Source organism: Barbatula barbatula (assembly GCF_947034865.1).
Source record: "Barbatula barbatula genome assembly, chromosome: 8".
In the NCBI taxonomy this organism is placed as follows: Eukaryota; Metazoa; Chordata; class Actinopteri; order Cypriniformes; family Nemacheilidae; genus Barbatula; species Barbatula barbatula.
The window spans coordinates 19,066,081-19,076,459 of record NC_136771.1 but is presented as its reverse complement, the minus strand read 5'-3'; the positions used below and the strand labels follow the sequence as shown (position 1 = coordinate 19,076,459).

Genomic DNA, 10,379 nt, shown 5'->3' with positions numbered 1-10,379 from the left:
AAGCATATCCCTTTTAATCTTGACCTGCATTTACTGAAGCTTCTTTCTCATTGTGGTGAGCCTTCATGATTTGAAGGTTCTTCGTAGATTTTCGTAAATTTTCTGAATATTGACCCAGTAAACCGACTGAGCGGTTCTCTAGTCCACTAGGTGGCATTATAAAAATACATGGAGGAAGGGGAGCGTGGTTGAGTAATCTCAGAATTTTCAATGTTGTGTCAGCTGGGTCTTCGCACATAAAATAGACAATTGTTTGCTGGAATGAAACCCCCTCACACTAAACACACAGGTGCATTTTAAACTAGATGAACTTTGGAAACAGACTGAAAAATGATAGTAAAATTGTATAAAACTGCAACTATGTGACATGTTCACATTAAAAAAGTGCTTCATCAAACATCTACATTGCTAAAACGCACAAAGTTATTGGAATTATAATTCAGGTTAAACATCAGTGGGTGTTGTGGAGTCACAGGTTTGGATGTTGTGCTGTAAGCTGATGTGGAATTTGTGCAATAAACTGTAATCTGAAAAGCGGGGCACGGATGGAGAGGAGAACAATTGTTCTAACAGCATAGGGGTTTATGAACACGCGCTCTGCTTTCACCCTAAAATCCTCCTTACACGTCCGCACAAGCCCCTCACACCAAAAACCCGCTACACAAACACAGACATACACTAACCTTACTCGTTCTGGTCAGTAACATTTGTTCTCCGGTAGTATGTTTATTGTTTTGATACATATTTATCAAAGTTCGATAGGGGCTAAGGCTAAAATGTGACATTACTGTGCGGCTAGCGGCACCAAACGCAATTGCAAAACTGGTATGTTCTTCACATTAATGAAATAAAGCCTCTCGGTTAATTACCCCTTTCACGCTAGGAAGGTAAATGAGTGTAGGAGTTAATGGAGTGATAGTAGAGCAAGAGGTTACAATAGTTTTGTACAGGCCTGTTTTTCAGAAGTGCAGCCAGAGGACAAGGTCACCCTGATACAGTCAAAATATACTTTTTGCCACTTTGTACGGGGGTCTTGTGGCAAATGAGAATCTGATTTCCACATGGCTGGTTTTTGGCAAATGTGTTCATTTGTATGTGAATGCGGGCTTGATTTGAGGGGGATTTGACCTTTTGTTGAAAGAAACAAGAAAACATCTCCCTCTGTAAAAAAAACCCTCCCCTTTCCATTCCATTTAGATCAATTGTTTTGTATACTTAGAACTACTGTACATATGGAAATGTGAAATATTTCTCAAAGTTTGATAAATAACACTGCAATATTATTAATATTAATAACAATAATAATAATAATAGAATTCAATTCAATTTTATTTATATACTCTATTGTCACTTTTGTTTCGCTTACCTTCAAAACAGTCAAGGGACCAGTTCAAGGAAATACCATGACTTTAATTGAAAAGAGAAAAGGTTGGACGGCTATGACTAAGAAGTGGGCGATTTATTTATTGTAGAAACATGTCAAGCAGTAAATATTTCCACTTTTTACAGTTGGCTGCGTTACTGTTCTGTAAGTCAGTGAGTCAATGGTGTACTTTCATTTCTGCGTAAAGGAGTCAAAATCATGTTTTACACAAGTTCGGTCTGACAAGTGATTTGCTCAATTGACTCTTAATGAGTAGAAAACATCAAAGTTATAACGGTTCATCATGTGATAGAATCAGCTGGTTTTATTCTGCTGAACACAAAGGAAGATATTTGGAAGAATGTCAGTAACCAAACAGATCTCATCCCCCATTTACTGCCATAGTTGGGAAAATAAATACTATGTGAGTCAATCGGGTAAGAGATATGTTTGGTTACTGACATTCTTCCAAATATCTTCCTTTGTGTTTAGCAAAACAAAGAAATGTATACAGGCGTAGCAACCTGAGGGCGGGGAAGTGATGACATCATTTTTGGAGTGTACAATCCCTTTAGGTAAATAAATAAATATGTAGATTCCATTATTACAGTTATACAGTTTAATATTTTTTTTGCAACCAAACATGCTCCTTATTTCGCCCAGACAGTATGTTTCAGTCCGGATCCTTGATATGTAAAGCTTCCCTTTTCTATGTGGCAAATAAAGGTGTGACAGGAAAAACCCACATCATCCAAGTGTGTCCACTAAATTCCGAAACTACTTTTAGATGTGGTAAAAAAATTACAATAAATACAGCTAGCATATCTAAAGTAAACAAATTTTGTTATGTGTATTGTTTAAACAGTCAATGATCGCGGTCGGTCATCAAATGATCCAAACCTGTCCTAAAGAATTTCTGAAGAAACGTCTGGGAAAACTGTGTTATTATGTCTCCTGATCTGAGGAACTTCCGAGCAATAACAGTTTCTCTCAGGCTGTGTTTTCGTGTTTTGGCTTGAGGGGGAGGTGTATATGTTTTGAGACTGCAAATTACCCATTGTGTGTATGTTTTTGGGCTGCATGTTGATGAATTTGCGTGTGTTTGTGTGGGAGATGGTGTGTGTTTATACTCTCCCTCTTTAAGCAGAAGTTTTAACATTTTAACATTCAAAGTCTCAAATCCGTCCATTAACAGAGAACAAATAACATTCATTAGAACATACTGATCTTCCATATGTTTTTTCTATGTTTATTTTATTCTTTCTTCCATTCTTTCATTTTCATTCTCTCCTCACGGCTTCATACATCATAATTGATGTGTCTTCAACTACATTTACATTTAATTCTCTGTGACCGATTTGTGTTGCTTTTGCTGTGTCACTTCTTTATATGGGGTAACTCTGCAACCAGAGATGTCTTAGGAATGTCATTTTGTACACTTCTGATGCCTTTTGCTATGTGAAATTCACCTGTGGGCCTTTGTTATTTTAAGCATTGAGGAAGTGTTTCCGATCTCCCTCTCTCTCTATCATTTTCTCTCCACATTGTCTCTGGATTGAGAGAAAGGATGGCGTGTTGAATGCATTGATTGTATGAAAGGCGTTTTCTGTTAGTGAGAATAGACGGAACCCTTCTCAGAGACTTGAATTTCACACATGGGGGTTGGTTTTCAATTTTAATGTGTCTAGAGGAAAGAGTCAATTATCTCTGTGACCGTTTCCAATTGGTGTCCGTTTTATTAGATAAACAGTTTGTTTGGCCAGGTAAGACAACTTCACTCTTTATGAAGGACAGATGATCAAAGTTTATTCATAACATGCAATTTATTTTAAAATATGGCACCTGGATTATTCTATCTATGAAATCTCTTTAAGCTATAGTTATTAAACTCATTGAATTAAACATCAGACAATGTGTTATTAAATTGCATTAACCTCAAAGTTAGAGTAATAGTTCACCCAAAAATTTACATTCTGTCATCATTTACTCGCCCTCTGGTCATGACTTTATTTCTTCTGCAGAACACAAAAGAAGATATTTTGAATAATGTTGGTAACCGAACAACGGAGGTACCCATTCACTTCTATTGTTTGGAAACAGAACAAATGCAAGTCAATGGGCATTGTATTGACATTTTTGAGTGAACTGTCATTCTCAATGTACAACCATCTGGTTTTTACTGTAAAAAATGCTTTGCATATCCGTGTTTGCTGCCCTGCTCACCACAAAAGTAAATTTGAAAATATTATATATATATTAGAAAATATTCATTTAGGTGAAACGTTCAAGGATTATCAGTAAAGTATACCACTATTATATAATATAGAAACATTGTTTTAGAAAGCTTACAAAGTTAACTTTTTTGACAAAAGAAGCTGTGTGCTCCATGTTTCATTAGTAACAGACAATGGTTTGATATTTTTTTATGTTGCCCTTTGAAATGTTGCTGTTTTGTGTGTGAGTGTGTGTGTATCTTAATTGCTTAACTAGTTAAAAATAGGGGTGAACATGCCTAAATAGATAATACAAAGATAATACAAAAGTATTTAATTTTTTTAAATATTTGCATATTTTTTAGAAGGGCTCAAGCAAAAATCTATTTGGGGAAGTGTCCCCCTAACCCACCAGAACCCGTCCCTGCCTGTAGTGGCAGGTCCTGTTGTGACAACTTATCCCATATTGTGACAACATGCCCTGATCTCCTTATTTTTGTTTTTAACAGGTTTGCCTATAATTTACAGTGACAGAGAATCCGTGTGATTATTTAAAAAATATTAAATTGAAAAAATGAAAATGTTGTAAAATGTCAAATGTGTACATTAACATACATGCAGGTGACATTACAAAATTACATTTTACACATACAAGTGGAAAATCCAAACTGTACGACATTCAGTTAGAAAGAAAGCCAACAAAGACTTGTACAGTACTGTATGACGGCAATGTTAGGTAACTTATTAATTAACACAAGCTAGAGGTCAGTGAAATGGTGAAAGTGTTATTTGAGGGACGGAAACAGTACTTTTTTCTTGATTATTTAGATTGAATCAATTATTCACTGTGTAGTTTTAAGCATTAAATAGCATAAATCTGAAAAACATGATGAAATGATATACGTAAGGTGTGTGTGCGAGTTTGTGTGGAATGCTGCACTGGCTAGTCTCCAGGTTGAGGGAGGATAGCGTTTCCAATCCGTGAGCCTTGAAGCATTCTGGTTTGGTGAGTTTCTGAGACACACACACACACACATACACACACATAAAGGAACAGGTTGCTTGGACCAGCCCAATGAGAAAGATGTGAGACTAAACATTTCCCGGTACTGGCTGCTGTAGACACACACGCTTTATCAGTATCTGAAGACTTCAGACTTTGTTCTAGTCTCTAATTTGAAGGTATTTGGTGGTTTTAATTTTTGTTTTATATTTTCGACAAAAGAAATCTCACTCTAAGCCAGTTTTTTCTCTCCCACAGCAGAGGAATGCAAAGATTATGTCAGTGAGAGGCAGGTACTGAGACTAGCGCTAATTACTCTCTCTCTCTCTCTCTCTCTCTCTCTCTCTCTCTCTCTCTCTCTCTCGCTCGCTCTCTTTCTCTCTCTCTCTCGCTCTCTCTCTCTCTCTCTCTCTCTCCACCCAGTCTCCCTCGTTTTTACTCCCTCCTTCTTGCAAGTGAAGGAGAGAAGCTGGAGAAGAACAATCACCAGAAACGGAGAAGTGAAACAGTTTGAAGACCGAAACTAAAAGAGAAAAAAAAGAAACGTCAAAAGTTTTTTTATCCCTCTGGACTGCCAAACCCTGTGATAACTGACAAGATAAGGGTTGAAATACAGAGAGACAGAGATGAATGTGACTGATCTCCAGTGCCTTTGATTGGTTTGATTCATGCAACGTATAGATTCTCTTTGACAGCTCCTGAAGACTGTAGGTAAGACTGGGATTTCTCAGGAATCGCTGTTTTTAAACCTTGTCTTCCATGTGTTTTGTCTGTATATTTCTTAATCTTGAACTTCCTCGTTCAGCGTGATATCTCACAGATGGTCCATCACGTTTTCCTCTCTGACCTTATTTATTTTTATTGAGTTATACCCACCCCTCTCTCGCCCACATCTAGTTTCTTTTCTTTACAGTTTTAAGGTTAGAATGTCCTTATGTTGCGAAAACTGTGTTGAAAGTTGCTCTGCGGGTCTTTTGTGCGTGTGTGTGTGCATTGTGTAACTGCACTCAGGGGGTGTGCTATAATTTAGCGTGTGAGAGAATCAGGTTTCTGACAGAGAGATGTCTCAATCTAAAAGAGAAAACAGATAGAAATGTTTTTAGAGAAGTACAATAAATCAAAGTGTGTTTATGGTATCTTTCTGTAATAGCAGGTTGAAAGTCAATGTATGGGGTATCTGTATGTTTTAGTGAGAAAGGCAAATTATAGTTTTTATAGAAGGAATGTTAATTGTCTGCTAATAATATATGGAAATAATCGAATGATGTATCTGCGTGCGAAGTAATTTAGTGTTGTTGTAGTATGTTGGTTTATGTAATTCAATTTGGCGAATGTCCTAAAGGTAAAAAATGATAAATAAATGTAAAATTTGTAAAAAAGAACTATGTATATAGAATTCATAAGTAAGTGGGGGGTAAAAAGGTCAGGGGTCCCGAGAGTCAGCAGCTTGTGGCTTTGAATTGTGGGGGGTGTAGTTTAAGGGAGTTTTTAGATCTTCAGAATTTGATGAGATAAAGGACAAAGCAAGACGTGGCTGGTTTGTGTGTGTTTCTTAGTAGACATGACTAGGCATATATGTTGTTACCCTAAATACGGCATCTGATAAATGTCTATGTATGTTTATTTGGTGACAGACCTCTGGAGACCCAGTAGTGGAATCTGATTGGTTGTGGCTCTGAGCTGAACCAGTTCTTTTTGTCTCCATTCAGATGCTTATCTTATTCTCAGAACACAACATAGTCAAGTGTGTCTGTGATTGTTAATGGGATTTGTGTCCCCTTTCATTAATTTTACATCTGTCTGAAAATGTATAAGAAAATGACTTCAGGGGTTTTGATGTCCACAAACTCTGAACTATAAAGAATTTGAAAGTTTAAAAGCATTTTTATTTCATTGTTCTTGTTTGAGACAGTAGTTTTATTTCCTCTTTGTGACACATACACACGCATGCACGCACGCACACACACACACGCGCACACACACACACACACACGCACACACAAACTTGTATTCACTGTCAATAACGCTTGCAATTTTAGTTAGACTCTCATTGTAGCACTTATTTCACAGGAAACATAAATCTGTATGTTATAGTGATTGTACTGTATTCAACTTAACCAATTGTTACTGTTATTATTACCAAACCATTTTTTTATTATTAGTAATTTTAGGTAACTTGTTTCAGGAAAATGTGAATTCCGTATTAAAATAAATAATGTTTATTTGCATAGGTAAAGTTACATTCATTAGATTTTTTATCAGCCAATCATTTGAAAGCTTTAAACGTTTTTCTTTTACTTATATTTGAAGTACAAATAGACATATTGTCAGCTAGTGAGAGAGCAAGCACGACAGGTCACCTTTTTGTGTTCTTTAAGTCATATGACTGGTCATGTGACCTCCTCAGCATGACTTTAACCCTAACAGACATCTGGACAAGTGTGTGTGTGTGTGTGTGAAACAGGATCCTCTCTCTCTCCCTTCTGCTTTTCTTCCCATCTCTCCCCTAACACACTAAATACCTGCACACCACAATGAATGCATTCTTCCACTGTCTGTCTTAAAAGACAGCCTATAAGAGCTATACGTATGTGTGCGTGTGTGTGTGTGTGTCCTCTAGGTAGTTTGATTAATAGTGACTTCTAAAGGCGGAGCTCTTTAAGACCAAAGACTTTCGGGATATCCCACCGTGTGGCACACACATACACCGATCTCCTTAGTGATACAAGTTCTGCAGGTCCAAATCATGTAGCTTAGTCTCTCTCTCTCTCTCTCTCTCTCTCTCTCTCTCTCTCGCTAATGCTTTTATGCCGCTTCATTACACACTTCTTTTTGTCCCCTTTTCTTCTCCTCACTATTATTTTCTTTGTTGTAGTGAGTAATAATAGGCTCTGTCTATTGAACTTAACAAACTGAACATATGTAGCGTAGCAATAGTATTTACCCACATATTACATCATCAACGATGTGCTCTCGTTTTGATATATACATCTTCCATCCTGTATTGTGTGTACAATGGCCCCACCACCTTTCTTTTAAATGTAACCGATTAAAATATCACATTCCTCTTGCTTTGATACAGAAGAAATTTACACATAACTGTTTCCTTTTCTGTTCCTAGATAGCGAAACAATGTGAGTACAGCTTGTCCCTCAGCTAGGAATGTTTGTTAACCAGTGTGCAGTGAGAAAGGTTACCTGAAGTTGTTAGAGGGTGTCCACATTTAGAGGCAGATTTACAAACAGTTTGCGCAAGTGCAAACGTTAGAAAACTACAGTCAAGATTTTCTAAAGACATACAGTGAAAACTTAGAGAGTGGACACAGTAGTTTTTGCGACTGACCTTACTGCAGAGGAGTTTCCTTTTCAGATGCAAAATGTATGGCAGGAGAGAATTTTAAAGAATCGTGCAACGCGATTTACTAACATTTGTACTTGTATTTGTGCCACTGAAAGGTTTTTTAATAGAAAATCTTTCATTTCCAACGAGAGGACTGTAGGTGATTTAAGGGGACGTGAATGTTAAGCACTTGATGCAAATGAGATACAATGACAATAGATACAGTGAAACTAATGTGATTTGGAGACTGATACAGCTGGATACTGTAAGCGAGCAGGAATGTCTTCTGGCCACCAACAGTAAAGCTTATTCAGTGATTCAATCGCTTTAAGTGTCAAATACCCGAAACGTGCACTTACTCAAGTAAATGGGATGAAGTGACTTAGAAAATCTCACTGGTCACATATTAAAGCTGCAATCTGTAACACCGTGTCTACACCGGACGTGACCGACGCCACACAACAAAACACGTTAGAAACGCATTTGAACCCATTATAATTTTACATTTTGTCCACACTGGATGCGGCCGCGTCGCATGTGGACGCGATGTAACTCTTGTAATTAAACAAAAACAAAGTACAGAAATGAACTGTGTTCTTTACGGTGTCTACATTCACTGTGTAAAGCATATTATAAGGATGTATAATTTGAGCCACTGTGTCAGTTGGACTTCAACTTCACGTCATTAATTTCAACTGTATGTAAAGACAAGTAGATAATAATCTGCAATTGAATGTCCAGAACAGAAAGGATGGGGATTGCAGCTCATTTAATTTTTTTTGTAAAGTTTTTTTTATTTAAGTTTTTCTTCTGAAACAGTCAGTAGGTTTTATTTATATAGTAGCTATGAATCATCATATTATGTGGTTGCAAGTGACATCAAGGAGATAAAAAAATGATCATTGTAGTATTTAAATGAATAAATATTTTGCTACTGTATTTTTGAAAAAAAGTTAAAGATAAAATTATTTGAGCTTTATTTCTAATGGTGTGTTTAAACATCTAATAGGTTCTGATTGGCTGTGTTTGTGGCATTGTTCAATTTCACTTTGTGCAGACAGGGAAATTACTAGTCACTGGAAACGTCTCACACTGTGCCTGTTTTCAGAACGCTCTATTATTAAGGTGGTTTGTTGAGAAACAAAATAAAAAAAGACTTGTGGACTTGTGACGTGAACACTAGAGGGCTCTTTTGTGTCTGGAGATATTTAAAGCACTTGAGCCATTGAGCCACCAACACAGTCACCATCAGATGACCTTGACTCAGGGTAGATACTGTAAGTCAGATGCTTCACGAATACACAGTTAAAACGAGTGCTGGGACTGTTTGCGTGTCTATGTGTGTGTGTGTCCATAGTCTATTCATGTCTCGCACGGCGTTAAAGTTAGAGCTAAACCTGATTTTCCAGTTACTTCTACCGACAGAGTGTGACGCAATGTGTGCAAAACTAAAACGTACTTACATACTCTTTTTACCCCCCCCATACACACCCACAAAAATACATAAATCTTCTTCCCCCCAAGGCCTCATAGTTAAAAAGTTTAATTCGTGTACATCCAAGTCTGTCCATCTTTTTCCATGACACAGCCAGAACAATAGAAGGTAACAGATTTGAAATCAGCAAGGGTTTTTATATATTGTTGTAAGATGTTTATAATGGCTGATAAGGCCGTAAAGTCAGACTTTGCACACTCTCAGAGCATGTTTTACTCTATATAGAGCCTCACCCTTCTTTATGGCCTACCCACAATGCATTGTGCACTCAAACTTTATGACGTCGCCAAAGATTAGTAGTAGATAATCGCTTGTGGTGCTACTTGGCATCTCAAGGTTGAATTTGGAGAGAACGAGGTCACCAGGGAGTTTTCAGAAGGTGCGCTGAAGAAACTTGAAGTGTCTCGACATGAATGATTGTGTGTACACTGTCATTTTGAGCTCAGGACCGTTGTAGACAATTGTCGAGAAACCCATCCGACTGGTTTGCCTAAATTGTAGTGGCCAAAAACATGGTAGTAAAATATAAAAAGTTGATTGGATTGAGGGACTAATGTATTGTTTACTGAAAACCAAGTCAACTGAAGGTCCTCACCATGATAGAAAACAAATGGGTTTGTGGTGTTTGTTTTGTGTGGCTACTAAGGATTCTTGTGATCAGCCAACCACATTTGTTTCGCCCCTTAAGTGCACCATCATTTCCTGTTTATGAGCCCCCCCCATGGCTTTAGCTGAATGTGTAACCAAAAATGACCATCATCATGTGACTTTTGAGTGACGCTGCAGAAATTGTATTTCCTTTCAAAAAAGGTACAATTTCAACCACACAGTTCAATCATAATTAACTTCTTTTCTTCAGATGGACATAAACAAATAATTTAATATTAAAATGCTGTCGTTTTATATTCTTCCACTGAACTCAAAATATTGATGCACAACATTTCCATATCATGAAAGTAATCTAAA

The 10,379-nt window shown here is 37.1% G+C and overlaps 1 protein-coding gene across 4 annotated transcripts in view; it reads left to right on the top strand.

Moving 5' to 3' along the window:
* Window positions 1-4,607: 4,607 nt before the first annotated feature.
* rbm47 (RNA binding motif protein 47) overlaps window positions 4,608-10,379 on the top strand; it is a 23,035-nt gene continuing 17,263 nt past the window's right edge. For 2 of the 4 annotated variants that reach the window (XM_079462025.1, XM_079462020.1), the window contains exons 1-2: window positions 4,651-4,758; window positions 5,003-5,290. The gene's annotated coding sequence lies outside the window, so the exon portion shown is untranslated. Of the gene's footprint in view, window positions 4,759-4,837; window positions 5,291-10,379 lie in introns of all 4 variants that reach the window. The other 2 variants (XM_079462024.1, XM_079462019.1) reach the window with 2 other exon arrangements.